Here is a 15591-nt window from a genome sequence, read left to right as displayed (position 1 = left end):
TGCACTGACAACGCACAGCACACGGGGCTCTAGAATTTCGCCTTCATCGAAATTCAGCCGCCGCGGCCGGTACCGAAACCGCGTCTTTCGGGTCAGCAGCCGAGCGCCTTAATTAACTACTGAGCCACCGCGACGGGGCTAAACGCCAGCAAGGTTCATTCGCTTGGTGTCATCCACCTTTAAAGAGAGTTCCGAGAGCGGGAGATTTTCGTTCACACGCTTTGCAGTACACAGTTGTCGCGAAATGTGCATATGTATCACTTCCCACGTTTACTCACAAATGATGCAAAATGCCCGAAGAAGTTTAAAACCGAAACTCCGGGAGCGTTTACTCAGTTTACTCCTGAATATGTTCACAATCGTCCGATATTAAAAGAAATGACCACAATCAGTCTGCTAAAGATTACAAAATTTGTTTAAAACACTGAAAATACGTGTAAAAGTGACATATAGTTATTTTCTCTGCAGCAGTTTTCCGAATTCAAGTTCAAACTTCACCCATCCCTGACTTTTCGAGAAAAAACTGTGCTGGCCGCAATAGTGTGTTGTAAGATGGCTTCCAAGATGGCGACTTACATGCGTGGACCGCTTTGCTATCTCAGCTTTACCCCCTGCCCCCAAAATAGTGTCAGCTCAGTGACTTGCCCCCCCAAAAGACTAAGATCCCACCTTTTTTGCGAAGCATATTACTCGCACAACCGAGCTCTTCCTTGCTGCGCCGCGCGCGGCCGCGTAGCTACCACTTGACCTTCATCGGCGCACCACGTGATATGACGTCACAACAGTATGAAAGCTGGGGCCTCGTACGCTCGCTTGCGGACGCGCAGCCTCCGCCGGCGGCCTAACTCCCGCTCCTACCGCTAGGAGATACTGACGTCACGCAAAAGGCGACGCACTCGTTGAGTCAGTTGAGCAGCGAGATGTCGGCCAGGGAGAGGGCGGCTCGCCAGACCGCAAAACTATGCTTCGCATCCTAGGCTTAACCATAAGCTAAGCCAGGCCATTTTTTTTCATAGTATATACATATCCCAGCAAACCACAAACCTCCCATAGATGTTCAGATTAAGTCTGAACGTCTATGTAGCAAAGCAAAATCTCTCAGACGTCTTATCTACCAACCTTTTTTCGTGGAAAAGCTGGAGACGTACCCACGACATTATGTCTGCTTTAACCTAGACTCCTAGTAGATATTACTTGTCACGTCCTGGGTATGTAAGCGAGATATATAATTTAAGAATTCCATATTTTTCAATCGTTCGATATTTCGTGTTGCCTTACTGCATTTAAAGTTGGAAATCGCTGTTGACTACAAATTGGAGGCATGACCAGCGCTGCCTGTGTTTTTGTGTTTTTTCGTGCTCGCTTCACGGCAACATTATCCTACATAGAAAGAAGAAAAATACGGGAAGTAGTAAAGACAAATCTGAATGCACACGCATCAGGTTTCTGACTCAACTGTACGCAGTTGGTTTGAAATGCCAGTCACTTTGGTCAGGATTCGCATTGTTATTTCATTACTATTCTTACATTCAATTTATACCTTGTGCTACAGCCTGCAAGCTATCTCAACCACACTGAAAAGTGAGGGCACACTAAAAACTTTGTTATTTAGCAGCCAGGACTATATAATAACCATTTTTTCTGATTAAGCATGTTTTATTCAACTTATCCAACTATTTAAAGTACAAAAATTGGTTCAGTTCAATTTTTGGGAGTTATTTTTTCTCAAAAATGTCTTAAATCTGCTAAACGCGCTAGCAATGATAACTATTGGAATGTTGAACTGAGGAAAGCTTAGGCATTTGTGTAGCTGAATGTGCGACCTCATATTTCTTGAGGCTTCTTGAGTCCCGCTTTTTATCATCATGTCAACACTGTAATCATGTCCACTGCAGGCCAAAAATTTCTCCAGTTAACCCTGTGCCAGCGGCGGCCCCCTTATCCCAGCAAACTTCCGAACCTCATCTGCCCACCTGCCCTGATCCTCTCTGCTGTGCTTGCATTCTCTCTGAATCCAGCCCGTTACCCTAACGATTATCTTGCCTTCATGCTACATGCGCTGCCCATATGCCTGTTCTATGCCGCGGACAGGCAGCGGCGGGGAAACGCGGTGAATTGTCTACGCCGCCATCGCGTTGTAGTTCGTATCGTATTTTATCAATAATAGCGCAAATTGCGCATGACGATTGCAGCTGTGAAAAAAGTAATATGCTACAATTTAAAAATTATTAACTTATTTTTCGTGCCACAGCAAGCCTGCTACTAAGTACAAAAAAGAGACGATACAAAATATGTGACAGTTTCGCACATCCGCACGAGGCTAGGTTCAGCCATGGCGGCAGTGGTAGAGCGCACGGCGTGTGCGATTTCTCATCGTGTTCCGTGGGAACGTTGTGTTTGAAGAACCTCGACACAGAATTAATTATTCCCTTATTATTGCTGGCGAGATTGTTCAACCGTTTTTCCTTGATGGAGCTGAAGGAAGACAGTTTGCTTGCTTTTACTACTCGGCGAAGTGGACCCGTCAGTACGAATTAGGACTACAAGTCGTTTTCACTGGCTGGAATTGTGACCTTTCCTGGTGCGTACTTAGTCTCAGTTTACTCATTGAAGTGTATTTTATGCTATTTTTGCGTTTGTAATGAAAAAATTCCAACGCATTTATCGGCGCGTTATATTTTTGCACTCACTCGTTTGGCTGTTTTGCCAAACTCGCTGTGTATTGAAACAAAGGCTGGTGATGTATGCAACTGGCCTCTAGTACCGAAATGTGGGCATGCGTTCGGATGGTGTGCCGATGTGCGTGTGCAAGCACACTCCGCTCAACACGACTGCCTTTTAGTGCTGCAAGGGCAACCTGTGACGCTTCATAGACTTGCGTCAGTAAAAGTGGTGTAAATTACTGGGTTTGTTTGTTGTGGTTGCTGTGCTATTCTCTTGTCACCTGTAAAAGTGAACAAGTATGCTTTCTTTTGCAGCAACCCTGACTTATTGGGCTCGGCAGAAGAGTATTGATGCCACCGCAGCTGTAAACCTGACGATTATGATCAACGAGAAGATTCAGTGAAAGCGCCGAGCGCAATAAAATACTGACGCACTCGGAAGTCATCTGCATAGTTTTGTGCTCCCGTGATGGCCATGTACTCGCTTACTCAACTGTATTTGAGCTAGCTGGAGTGCTTGGACGTCCCGACAACTCCATAGGGAAGTCTATGGCTGGGATGCAGTAGGTCTCCGTTCCATCTGGAATTGTAACAGGTGTCAGCTGCATCTCGTATTGCAGCTGGTTCCAGTCGCAACTGGTTTAAGGAACAAATTTCCAGTTGCAACTACTGGAAATATGTCCCTTAAAACAGTTGGACTGGAACCAGTTAGAAATTTTCACCTGGGTATTGATCTATGTATAGTCATATTCTCTTTACATAGACGTCTAGACTACGTAGACTGGGCGTACTTACATGTTCACAAATGTCTGATAAATTTCGAGCGTGATATCTGCAGTACGTACTTACAACGTGAACTGGACCCCAATTTTCATGTTGTAGGTACGTAGATTTTCCGTAAACGGTACTAAAATGGATGTCTAATGGAGGTGTCTAATGTCCAGCGTAAATATCTCGCTGATGTCTATGTGACGTTTTATGTTTTACTGTGTTTGTTGCTTTCACTGATTTTCCAATGATAAAAATGGTTTATGGGGGGTTTAACTTCCCAAAGCGACTCAGGCTATGAGAGACGTCTTAGTGAAAGGCTTCGGAAGTTTCGACCACCTGGGATTCCTTAACGTGCACTGACATCGCACAGTCGACCGCCACGGCCGGGACCGAACCTGCGTCTTTCGGGTCAGCAGCCGAGCGCCACTACTGAGCCACAGCAGCGGGTCGTGACAAAAATGATTCACGATAAGCAAAATTACATTTTTTTTCCTGAAACCGGCGGTTCCAGCCTGCATTTTAGAAAAAGCGCCCTGTTTATTACTTTTTTTAAGTTAACTGCGACGCCGCAAACCCCGGGCTGCGGCCATGTATGAAGATAACAGTGGCCAAAAATGTTGCGCATAGCCTGAGACAAATATGCTTCGGAGAGCGCTAAAATGTAAAGACTTGTACAAGGCGCTCGAGAGGTGCTTTGCGGAGCGAAGAAAGGCGAACATTTAACGCAAGTAGTGGGATTCACTGACAATGCTGGCGCAACCGCTGGCGCGTAGTCAGCAAAAACGACCAATACATTTCCAACGCGTCCTCAGTGCATGTAACTGCACTAATCTGCTCCGGGCACAATGCGTCAGCCATAGAGTTAATGCGTCAGCGTTCTAGACAAACCTGCTCACGTTTTCGTCGCACGACGCTACTCGAGATGTAGATCACTTACCATCGCACCGAGACGGATGTGAGAGGGCAGTCCTTCAGGGCAGCTGTGTCGAGGTAGAATTAAACGTCTCTCCCGCTGGTCACGGGCACGGCAAAGCCATCGTTTCTATGTATTCGCTCACAACGGCGCCAAACTGCCGTTCGTAAACCAGATCGAAGCGCAATTAAGCTCAGCCGTCCTTTACGATATCCACTTCAGTGAACTCGGTTAGGTAGGCGTCTTTTCTTTCTCCGTCGCACATCGAAAAGCAGCAGAGGCAAACGCGTAGTTGCCGCTCAAGACATCCGTTTCAAGAGACCCCAAACAAACCGCCATTCTCTGTTCTGCGAAGAAACCCGAGATATGGCCCGGCTGGCGCTGGCCCCACGCGCCTAGCTGAGCCGCTTACGCACGCACTGCCGCAAGGCTATCTCGCCGTCTCCCGATATTTGGCGCCGTCTGCTGTTGATTGCATCTCCACTGAAACCAAAACATGCTGCTTATCCGGGATGTAAGTGAAACAGATATCAGATAAGCACGCAGTTCCAAAAGGCGCTTTTTGAACCACAGCAGCAATTTGCTCTGTTTCAGTTGCCGTTCGTCGTTTTTTTTTTCTACGCCGTTCGCAATGCCCGGGTAAAGACACCGTTGGAGATGTCGATGAACGGTTGCTAACTTCGCTAGCACTCCGTCATTTCGTAGCTGGCATGACATTGGTGTTTATGATATTTTCTCCGTTTTACCGGAGTTCACGTCCGGCGAGGCACAATTTTAATGCGGACGAACACCGATAAACCAACCATCTCGTGTCATTCGTGATTCGGACGCCGTGTCGGCTAGATGCAGACCATAATATACTGTGCTGCGTGACAGCCCACGTGGCCGAGCCTTGTCTTCGACGTGGTCCCTAGAGGCTAATATCTCGACCTGCGACGTCGCGCGTTGGCTCGTGTGCCTTTTAGCACACCCTGTACAGCGTTACCGTTGCAGGAGAACTGAAGACCCGACTGCGCATGCGCAACTTTTACTTGCGGCGAACGCGGTACATGATTGCGTTGTTTATCGCAATGCTCCGGCTGCGCGACTTGCTTAAGTGCCGGGTGTTACGGAAGTCCGACAATAATTTTTCAAATAGTCTTTTTCTTTTGAGGTAGTGAGGCGCTTTTTTGCGGCATAGTTACACCGGTGTTGGCGGACACCAGAAGGCGAATCATGGTAACAAGTTATTACCTAAATTGTAATAATGAACCTTTTAACTATTGCAGATAGGCACCTGGTCTTGATTAGGACTTGTAGCTCGCAGTTAATAGCTATATTAGTTTTTAGAATCTCAAAAACACGATTACCATCGCATTGCAGATAGGTACGTGGTCGTAATCAGGTACTTGTAGCTCGCAGTTAAGCCACATTAGTTTTTCGAATCTCAAAAACACGCTTACCCTCGCAGCTGTGCCTAAAAAATATGGCCATTTCTCGCGCATTCGAATATCGTGCGCCGGCTGTGCTGCGCACAGTGACGTCCATCAAAACGCGTCACTCCGCGGTGCGCGTGCCATACGACCTCCTCTGTCCCGCCCGCACTGCGCTGCTCGCCGCTCCTCGCTGTTTCAGCCGGGGCGAGCAAGTGACCTGTGAGTGCGATCGCACTGACGGGGCACTTCCTAGTGCATACGCCTGCTGCCTAGGGCACATTTTCAAGCTTACATAGCCAGCTTTTTCATGTATTTACCTGTTTGTGAACAAGGCTCCCGTGTGGGATCCGAAACGTCGTTTAAGTGTTCATTTTTATTTTGGTCGGCGTCCTGCCTTCTTCTTCATCATTTGAGAGTATAAGCTGACACCACAGGGGAGCAAACTTTGCTGTTTATGACGGTATAAGTTCAGTCTTTTACAAAGTAACTTTGCACTTCTAGATGTAGCATAAATTTACCTGCTAAGGGTGCAAACTTGCACTTTTCAAGCTAGGATGTGTTTATGCTGTCCTAAGACAACACTTACCCCTGTTATAAAGGCGTAATGTTGTACCGAGCTGGCTTAAAGTTACTCTCCTTATGACAGTGCAAGTTTAGGCTATTAGAAGCGTAACATTACACTACGTGCAAGAGCAGCCTCCAAGAAACAGCGTAACCTTACCCCCAAAATAGTGTCAGCTCAGTGACTTACCCCCGCCAAAAAGACTAAGATCCCGCCTTTTTTTTCTATAGTGTAGACATATACAGCACGATGCACCCAGTAACATATCGAGGCGTCTACCCCTGGTGCGCCTAAACAATATGTCCCACGCTCTTCAACATCTCGTAGGCGTGCGGGTGTAAACCGCAACAGTTAAAGACGCCTAACACAGCATTTGAGCGCTGTGGAGTGCAGCTGACCGCCGATATCCTAGCGTGACGAGAAGCGCTCGTCCTGCAAATTCGTCGAGCAGCCATGGCTAGTAGAGTCCTGGAATGAGGAAGCCACCCTCTCGAACGAGATCAATAATCTCGTTGCTTCCAATAAATGTTTCTCGTCCTCCTTCTACTCTGCTGCCATTGCGAAAATGGCTTGACGAATGATAGACTCCTCGGGGGGAAGGTTCTTGAGAGTTGTGTATTAAGGGATCCCTGGTCACATGGGCATCCCCGGCAATGAGCTGGCTCACCAGCTTGCCTGCGAAACTATACACCGGGCGCCGGGGATCCCATGGAAGAGCCCACCGACGGAGCAGTTGGTCAGGGCTTACAAACGCACTGTTGACGAATACTACGCGCAGCAAAAATTGGACTTCGCTGATTTACCACCACCACACCCATCCTTATCGATCCGTGAAGCTCGCATTCTTTGCCGAATACAGTTTAATCTCCTGCATACACCAGCCAAACTTTATCTATACCGGTACACTTCCACACCTCAGTGCCCAAACTGTCCACACGCATAGGCAGACATAGATTACTGCCTTACACAGTGCCACGCAGCCTTCCAGTCCCCCGCCTATCCTCACCCCCCCCACTGTGGCCCATCTGGCTCGCCTCCCTGGATCTGAGGCTGCAACGTGCCCTCGTCGCCTTGGCCCAGGACGTACTGAACGCCTAATAGAAAGGATGTTCTAATATAAGTGTCACACCACCACCACCACCAAGCCCGGATTGCCAGCTGCGCAGCACTCTTTGCTTTACGAAGAATTGTAAAAAAATAAAGAAATGCCGCATCACAAAGGCAGGACAGCTGTCGGTAGCGGAATGTTCAATCCCCAAATTATTTTAACGGCGGCAGGTGCATGAAAAGTGCAGCCTGGGTTACATAAGCCCCACCGATGACAGCACCTGCCGTCGCAGAGCAGTGGCGCGTCGCTTAAGCGCTCAGCTACTGCGCCAGGTGTGTATGATGACTATCACCGATCCCGGTACGTGCACACGTACACGATACACCCTGTTCTACCTCCAACCCCCCTCCTCTGAAGGGTTGCCCCTTCGAGGTTAGCATTAACTTGTGCAAACTCACACCAAGTGAAACAATCAACATGATTGATCACGCAAAAATTTTGTTGGACTGCATCGGTGAAAAGGCACTGTGAATTGAAACCCCAAGGCCGAATCTCTTCGAAAATATATTTATATCCACTTGCCGATTTATTTTGCTGCCCCTTCTGGCCACAGAGAGCTATGTACTCGCTGCTGAGAAGAGAACAACCGTCGAATCATTCTGTTGTTGACTGCTACCGAAAAGCGGCAACAGTCGCAGCACATAAGAAAGCACAACGACCTGAGGAGCTACCAGTGAGCGCGGATGCTTCGCGTTCATGCTGATTAATGCCAAAATCGCCGAGATTATTACTTGTCGCAATGAGCAAACAGTGTGCTAACGTGCTTCTATCACTTGGTGACACCTATAGCACAGAAGCACCGCCGTCAGTCAGGCTGCGATATCGTGCGGACCTGACACGCCGGAACTACCATAACATTGGTCGACTACCAACGGTGATTCAAGACCATATAAAAAAAAGAGCATATCAAAGTTAGGTGCTCACAGTCAAAAACGCGATCACTGTCTACAAAAGATGGCGAATTTCGCAACGAGCAAAGAACAGCAATACACTCAGACCATACAGCACGCATCAAAACAGCTCATCCACTTGCTTTCTGGTGCATAAGGATTGCACGGCTGTGACAATTGAGCTGGATTTAGTCACTGAGGTGGAACATACATTTATTCAGCTTTTACCGAACGTACGCACTAGCAGAAGTGCGTATGTGTTGAACATATATAGTCGACCGAAGAACAGGGGTGCGTCTTTCGATGAGATTTTCCAAAAGGCCGCGCAATTGGCAAAAAGTGCACCTCTCATCATTGTGGGGGATTTTAACGCATATAGCTTCTTGTGGGGATATAGTAAGGAGGATATTAAGGGCAGGAGACTCGCTGCGGCCATATCGGACCTAGCACTGACGATTCTTACTGACCCGCAGCATCCCACGAGGATTGGCAACAGTGTCTCGAGAGATACATGTCCAGATCTCTCGTTGGTTAAAGGAGTGAGAAACTATGAATGGCACAACACGCAGGAGACCTTAGGGAGTGACCACTGCATTCTCAAGATCTGCCTCGACTACAATAAGCATCGCACACCGAGAGGGAAAGCACGGCTCACGGACTGGTCGTTGTTCCGACAGGCGGAAGACTCTACGCTCAACGCGCCCATTGAAAAGTACGAGGAGTGGGCTGAGTCGCTGCTGAGAGTCGGGGACCGCTTCACACGTACGCTTCAGACATCAGAAGAAGTCCCGGCTATTGACAACCACCTACTACATCTATGGGAGACCAGAAGAAGTCTCACACGGCGGTGGAAAAGGCAAAAACATAACCGCAAGCTCAAGATCAAGATCGCAAAATTAAGCTTGCAAGCAGAAGAGTATGCACGATCCCTGGCCAAAAACAACTGGTTGGCCAAATGCGACTCCATGAAAGGCACCCTCAGCACCAAGGCGGCGTGGAGTCTTCTTAGATGTTTGATAGAGCCCTCTAAGTCTCGCGGGGATCAGCAACGTAACCTCAAGAGAGCCCTACACGGCTTCGCGGGCACGGACCAGCAGCTAGTTGCAGCCCTCGTGAGCAAGTACCTCTGTACAGTGAAAGACAACGAGCCAGTACGGGATTATGAGGGTATGGACAATCCGGACCTGTACAGAGAGTTCGAAGTCGAGGAAATACAGGCGGCGCTTATGGTCATGAGGCGGGGCACGGCGCCAGGGAACGACAGGGTGACGGTGGGATTGCTTGCCAATCTCAATCAGCAAGCGCTTGAACATCTCACGCAGTACATCAACGAATGCTGGAAAAGTGGACAGTTACCCAAGGCATGGAAGACGGCTGATGTCAGCTTTATTCCCAAGCCTGGAAAGGAGGTGAACATCAATAACCTCAGGCCCATCTCGCTTACGTCGTGCGCCGGGAAACTGATGGAGAAGGCGGTACACATGCGACTTTCTACGTATATAGAAGACCACAATATTATACCTCACACAATGTTTGGGTTTAGGGCACACTTGTCAACCCAGGACGTGTTACTGCAGCTGAAGATGAAGGTTATCGATCCCCCGCGCAAACGAAACAGTAGGGCCATACTAGCATTAGATCTGAAGGGGGCTTTCGACAACGTGAAGCATTCCAAGATTCTGGACAATCTACAGGGTACTCACTGCGGAAAGCGTACCTTTAATTACATCAAGGCTTTCTTGCAAGATAGGCAAGCGCACATTAGGATTGGCGACACGAGGTCCGAGGCGATACCCATGGGCACCAGGGGGACGCCTCAGGGAGCAGTCCTTTCTCCACTGCTCTTCAACGTTGCCCTCATGCATCTGCCGGAACAACTCAATGCCGTAAGGGGAATCCGCCACGCCCTATACGCGGATGACATAACCATATGGACCACGGAGGGAAACATGGGACAGATGGAGGAGGCCCTCCAAGAGGCTGCCAGTACGGTTGAAAAGTATGCTGAAGAATGCGGACTGCGCTGTTCCCCGGACAAGTCGGAGCTCCTCGTCCTGCGAGGGAAGGGGGATACTGCATCGCTGGAAAATCTCGGTCCATGATACACCTATTCCCGAGGTGGAAACAATACGGATTTTGGGGCTGCTCATTAACAACAAGGGTGTGAACGCAGCAGCGATCACCAAGCTCCGAACGGTGTGCGAACAAGTCATCCGTATGATATCTCGGATCACAAGCAAGAAAAACGGCATGCAAGAACAGGATACCCTTAGACTAATACAGGCCTTTGTCATCTGCAGGATAGTGTACGTGGCCCCGTACCTTCGTTTGAGGAAGACCGATCTAAACCACCTGGACGTTATCATTCGAACGGCTTATAAGAAGGCACTCGGCCTACCCATGAAAGCATCTACGGAGCGTCTACTAAAACTAGGGGTACACAACACGGCTGATGAATTGATTAGCGCCCATCTTGCAAGCCAGGTAGTGCGACTGGCCACAACTACGACCGGCCGCAGGGTCTTAGAAGATTTAAACATTAGCTTTCCGCAGCAAGTGGCTGGGAGACAAGATATACCTAAAGAGTGGAAGAGCAAATTCCTTACGCTTCCGCTTCCCAAAAACATGCACCCGGAGCACCATCATGCTAGACGAGTGGCGAGGAGCAAGAAGATGAACGAGTGCTATTCAACAAAAGAAGGAGCCTTCTTCGTGGACGCTGCGGGTCCTGTACAAGGAATATCAACAATCTCAGTGGTGCACCAAATGCAAGTCGTGGACGGGCTTTCAGTTCGTAACGGGGATACACAGGCTATGGAGGAAGTAGCGATAGCCCTAGCCGCAACGCACTCCGAATCTAAATACATAGTTACAGATTCCCAGGCGGCTTATAGAAACTATATGCGTGGCAGAATCACGCCGCTAGCCTGCAAAATTCTTAGTCAATGTAGGACTTCAGCTGAACGGAAGGAATTAATATGGGTACCAGGTCACCAGGGAGTTGAAGGAAACGAGCGCGCACACGCTTCGGCCCGAGCTTTTCTTCCCCGGCATCCTTCTACGTCCTCCCTTCCTGATTCTGGCTCCCCCTCTCCGCTAACGACATATTCAGAAATATTGCAACATTTGCGCCTTGAAAGGCAGACACTTCCGAGGCCCGCTAAGGGTCTCAGTAGATCAGAGGAATGTCACCTTCGCAGGCTACAAACTATGTCTTTCAATAACCCAGCTACGCTTCACGCCATTGAGCCCGAGTCCTTTTCGGCACAGTGCAAATTTTGTGGCCAGAAGGCAAACTTGTACCACATGGTATGGGCTTGTCAGAAAAATGACAGCATTGAGATCATAAATCAGCCAACGCGGGAGGGCTGGGAGGCGGCCCTGTCCAGCTCGGACCTCGAGGAACAACGAGCCCTCGTCGCCAGAGCACGGGCAGCGGCTTTCACCAACGGCGTCCCGGACTAGGGACCCGATCAGCCTTCCCTTCAACTAAGGCTTTAATAAACGTTTTCATCATCATTGGAAACGGCGAGCTGCGAGTGGGCCTCCATCTGCCCAATGTAGCCAGACTTCGCAACGGCCCCTGAAGTTGAGTGGTTGAGTTTGCTCACGAAGTCACGTGATCCCGCTGCGGTACCACCGCTATGGTTCTCACCAAGACCTGGTTCTCACACCCAACGAAATTAGATCCACCGTTCGCCGCCACGCGGTCTTCTATACTGCCATTGTACTACACCTGCTCTAAAATAGGAAAATCACGATGCTCAGCTGGCAAATTAACCATTAAAAGCCTATCCTCACGCGCCCCACCGCGGTGGCTAAGTGGTTACGGCGCTCGGCTGCTGACCCGAAAGACGCGGGTTCGATCCCGGCCGCGGCGGCCGAATTTCGATGGAGGCGAAATTCTAGAGGCCCGTGTACTGTGCGATGTGTCAGTGCAAGTTAAAAGAACCCCAGGTGGTCGAAATTTCCGGAGCCCTTCACTACGGCGTCCCTCATAGCCTTAGTCGCCTTGGGACGTTAAACCCCAATAAACCAAACCAACCAAACCTGTCCTCACGTGACCTCCTCTCTGAGTCGCTAAGAAGCTGAAGTGGACAGGACGCGAGAGTAGCGCGTGCGCCGCAGCCGAAGCCGACGAAGGTAGCACGAACCTCACTCAGTGTGTGCAGCGTACTAGTTTTCGAACGGTTTACTGAAGAAAATCTCGTTCAAGCTCCCTATGAAAGCTTTTCACTGCAAAAATAAAACTTGTTTCTCGAAGGCACCAATTTTGGTTCGGTTGCTTAGTCATAACAATTAAACTACAATTTAGCCTAGATACCTCTGTGCGCAGAAGCCAGCGTCTTCAGTGTGAGGAAGAGCAGCCGCAATACTCGTGATGTACGAGGGACAAAGTTCCCCCGCATATACATCCCGTGATGAATGTCTGTCCCCGTCAAGCAGTAGAGGATCCTCAGGTTCATGAGGCGGTAGACATGTTTCGCTTAAACGTTTTAATTACGCATTAAACCTGAAGCAGCGCCTGAGTGCGCTGCACCGAGACTTGTACCCAGCGAGTCACAGAATTTTTCAAAAACTCCCTTGGCAGCATTTGAATGGCCTCTGCGAAGTCGCCAGACTACAACAGTGACACTGCGGTCCCGAATTGCGGTGCACCTAGTGTAATCCCGGGTGTCCCCTAATCACTGTACACGAAATAAGGCTCACGTGAAACGTCCACTCGGATTTGTCCACCATCAGAAACGCAACTCATCAAATGCCATCTTGCTCCTCTCCCCAAAATCCTTCAGACTTCCAGTAGTGGTCGCCAGGACGTTCACTCCGCGAGAGCGCAGCGCCTGCAGCTGCTGACGTGGCACAGTAGACAGAGGTCTTCAAGACGGTGTCGAAGGCATACTTGCGCATGTGCTGCTCTCTCTGGATGGCAACCTCCTGCGTCGTTGATGGGATCACTGACAGGGTCATCTGGAAAGACTTGTACGAAGGGTCTTCCAGGGCGTTGTCTGTCTGGAGCTGGCACAGTACTTTGTTGGCGAAAGTCGCCTTTGGGCCGAACCCTGTCTTGGTTCGCTTGAAGTTCCAGCTCAAGGCAGTCATCTTGACGGCGTATCCCTTGAAGGACGCGGGCGTGATGTTCTGGGCTTTCTCTGTTTCGCCGCTGCAGCTTCGACACGTCCATGCAGAAAAAGAATGAGCGAAAGCGAGCGTCGCTTGCGTGGACAAGAATGGCGTCGCCCTGGACAATGATGATGCTCTCAAAGATGCTCAAAGCACGAAAGGAACTACCGGAACACCGGAACTCTAGTACACTATACCGGAACATCGATCACGTCAACTTGCAGCGATGACAATAGTGCTTCCAACCAAAAATTTCGAGGGAACGGTCAAAGTTCCATGAACGTTGGGAACGGTGACGTGTGCTCGAAAAGTGATTTTATCAGAAAATGTACTTGGTGCAAACAATGAATTTCTTTTCATGTAGTGAATATGTGATTTTAATAGTGTGGTTCTCGTGTCGGTTATGGAGAAACACGGCTCTGCTGTCTTTGTACCTAAAACCCACTCATCGCCACCTAGTGGCGATCAATGCAAACAATAAATTTCTTTGTACGTAATGAACATGTGATTTTAATAATGTTCTTGTCGTGTCGTTTATGTAGAAATAGGGCTCACCTTTCTTTGTACCTCAAACACACTGAGAAGTGCTATGAGCAAGTACGGTCAGCTGCTCGCCTCATCCTCCTCTGCTCCAACGTTCATGGAACTGTTTAGTTCCATTAACGTTGCTCTGCTCTCCTCCGTTCGCCGCAGTTACAGTGGCCCCTTCAAGGCCACTGTAGCGTAGTCAGAGTAGTTAGCTCACTTTAGCGTAGTCGCATAGTTGTGCTCGCCGAGGCGTGCTGCGACGGTAGCGCCACTGGTGCCGTGCCTGCCGTCGCTTTGTTCGAGCCGCGCGGAGGGGTTTATCAGGCTTGATTTTCTCCTGCAGTCTCTAAACAGCGTTATGAATGCGGTCTTGGGATGGCGCAAAAAAAAAATTAAGATATTACCGACATTTTTAAACAAGGAAAGCGCCTGCAACTGAGAGAGTGTGCTGCTTGTAATCAGATCTTTGAAGCGCTAGGGAAGTATGGCGAAATAGGTAGAGTTTCGAGCCTTCACTCTACAAAAAGGGGGAACGTACACTGTAAGAAATGTGTGTGAAATGACAAGCACTTTTACGGAAATTTTCTGTTGTCATACAGAGAATATCTGTTTTGCGCACTTAACAGAAACACGTTCACGAAAAAGAAAGTAATTTTCTGTTTTTGGAGCCGCAACACGTCCATTTCACCGAACGTTGGTGACGTGAGCACCGCCGTTGCTCAAAAAAGTGATCCGAAAAACCTTTGCTACTTTTCATCAATCACGTTCACTGATCTCCACTAGGTGGCTGGATGCCGCATTCCCGCTTTCCGAGACGAGCGCGAGTGAAGCCACCGGAAGTTGGACCGCTTGTCCCGGAAGTCCGGTCTCTGCTGTGTATTTCAATGCAAAAAGTCGTGTCTTTCGCCCTTTCGTTCTCAGTTTTTTGCGTTGTTTTCGTGTGATGTCTGCTGTTTTATGAAAGGAACAAGCAAGCTGAACGCGAGAAATGTGAGCATTGTGTGCAGAACCCTGTAATTTCTGCGAAAGCGAAGAAAACAGGCATGCAGGTCTCACACTGCTTCGGCAAAGGGGTACGTGCATTAAACACTATGTTCTTGCCTGGTTCTTGTATTCCGAGCGTAAAGGAGAAGTAGTGGAATGACGATGACCTTAAAACCGAATTTTCGTGCAGTAAATAAAAGGCACAGCGCGAGAGGAACGACTGACAAGAAAGGCGAATGGTGCAGTGCGCGTGAGAAGCGCTGTTAGAAGTCAACTGCACCAAGCACCACGAATTAAAGACCATTCAGGCTTAACTTGCAACAACACGAAACAGTACATGACACGCTCCGTCGAAAAAGCAGTACCATACCTTTTGGAGGCGCTAATATGAACCAACCGAACACCGTCGACACCTCACAAGATAGTAGCCTAGCCCTCGCTCCGGTTCGGTCTAAATATAATTCGGTAAAATGGTCGCTGCAAAGTAAGCTGCCTGGGGAATGTTTCAACCTATTCTTTCTTATATTTATCCCCCATTGATAGCATAACTTGGGCTTGAGCGTGGGAACAAGCATCGCAGTAAAGAGCAGAGTTGGCGAAGCTAGGCAAACGAGACGACACCGAGCCGAGTAGACG

At 49.0% G+C, this 15591-nt stretch overlaps 1 protein-coding gene across 2 annotated transcripts in view; it reads right to left on the bottom strand.

The window, feature by feature from the left end:
- LOC149352890 (exosome RNA helicase MTR4-like) overlaps positions 1-15591 on the bottom strand; it is a 228465-nt gene that overhangs the window by 194648 nt on the left and 18226 nt on the right. Inside the window, exon 1 of one of the 2 annotated variants that reach the window (XM_089582099.1) lies at positions 4372-4779. The exons of the other annotated variant lie outside the window; for it this stretch is intronic. The gene's annotated coding sequence lies outside the window, so the exon portion shown is untranslated. Of the gene's footprint in view, positions 1-4371; positions 4780-15591 lie in introns of those variants that run through there. 2 annotated transcript variants of the gene reach the window in all.

The sequence above is a fragment of the Amblyomma mixtum genome, chromosome 3 (assembly GCF_055824585.1).
Source record: "Amblyomma mixtum isolate Tamu chromosome 3, ASM5582458v1, whole genome shotgun sequence".
In the NCBI taxonomy this organism is placed as follows: domain Eukaryota; kingdom Metazoa; phylum Arthropoda; class Arachnida; order Ixodida; family Ixodidae; genus Amblyomma; species Amblyomma mixtum.
Note: the sequence above shows the minus strand (reverse complement) of the source record. Positions and strands in the feature narration are given on the sequence as shown.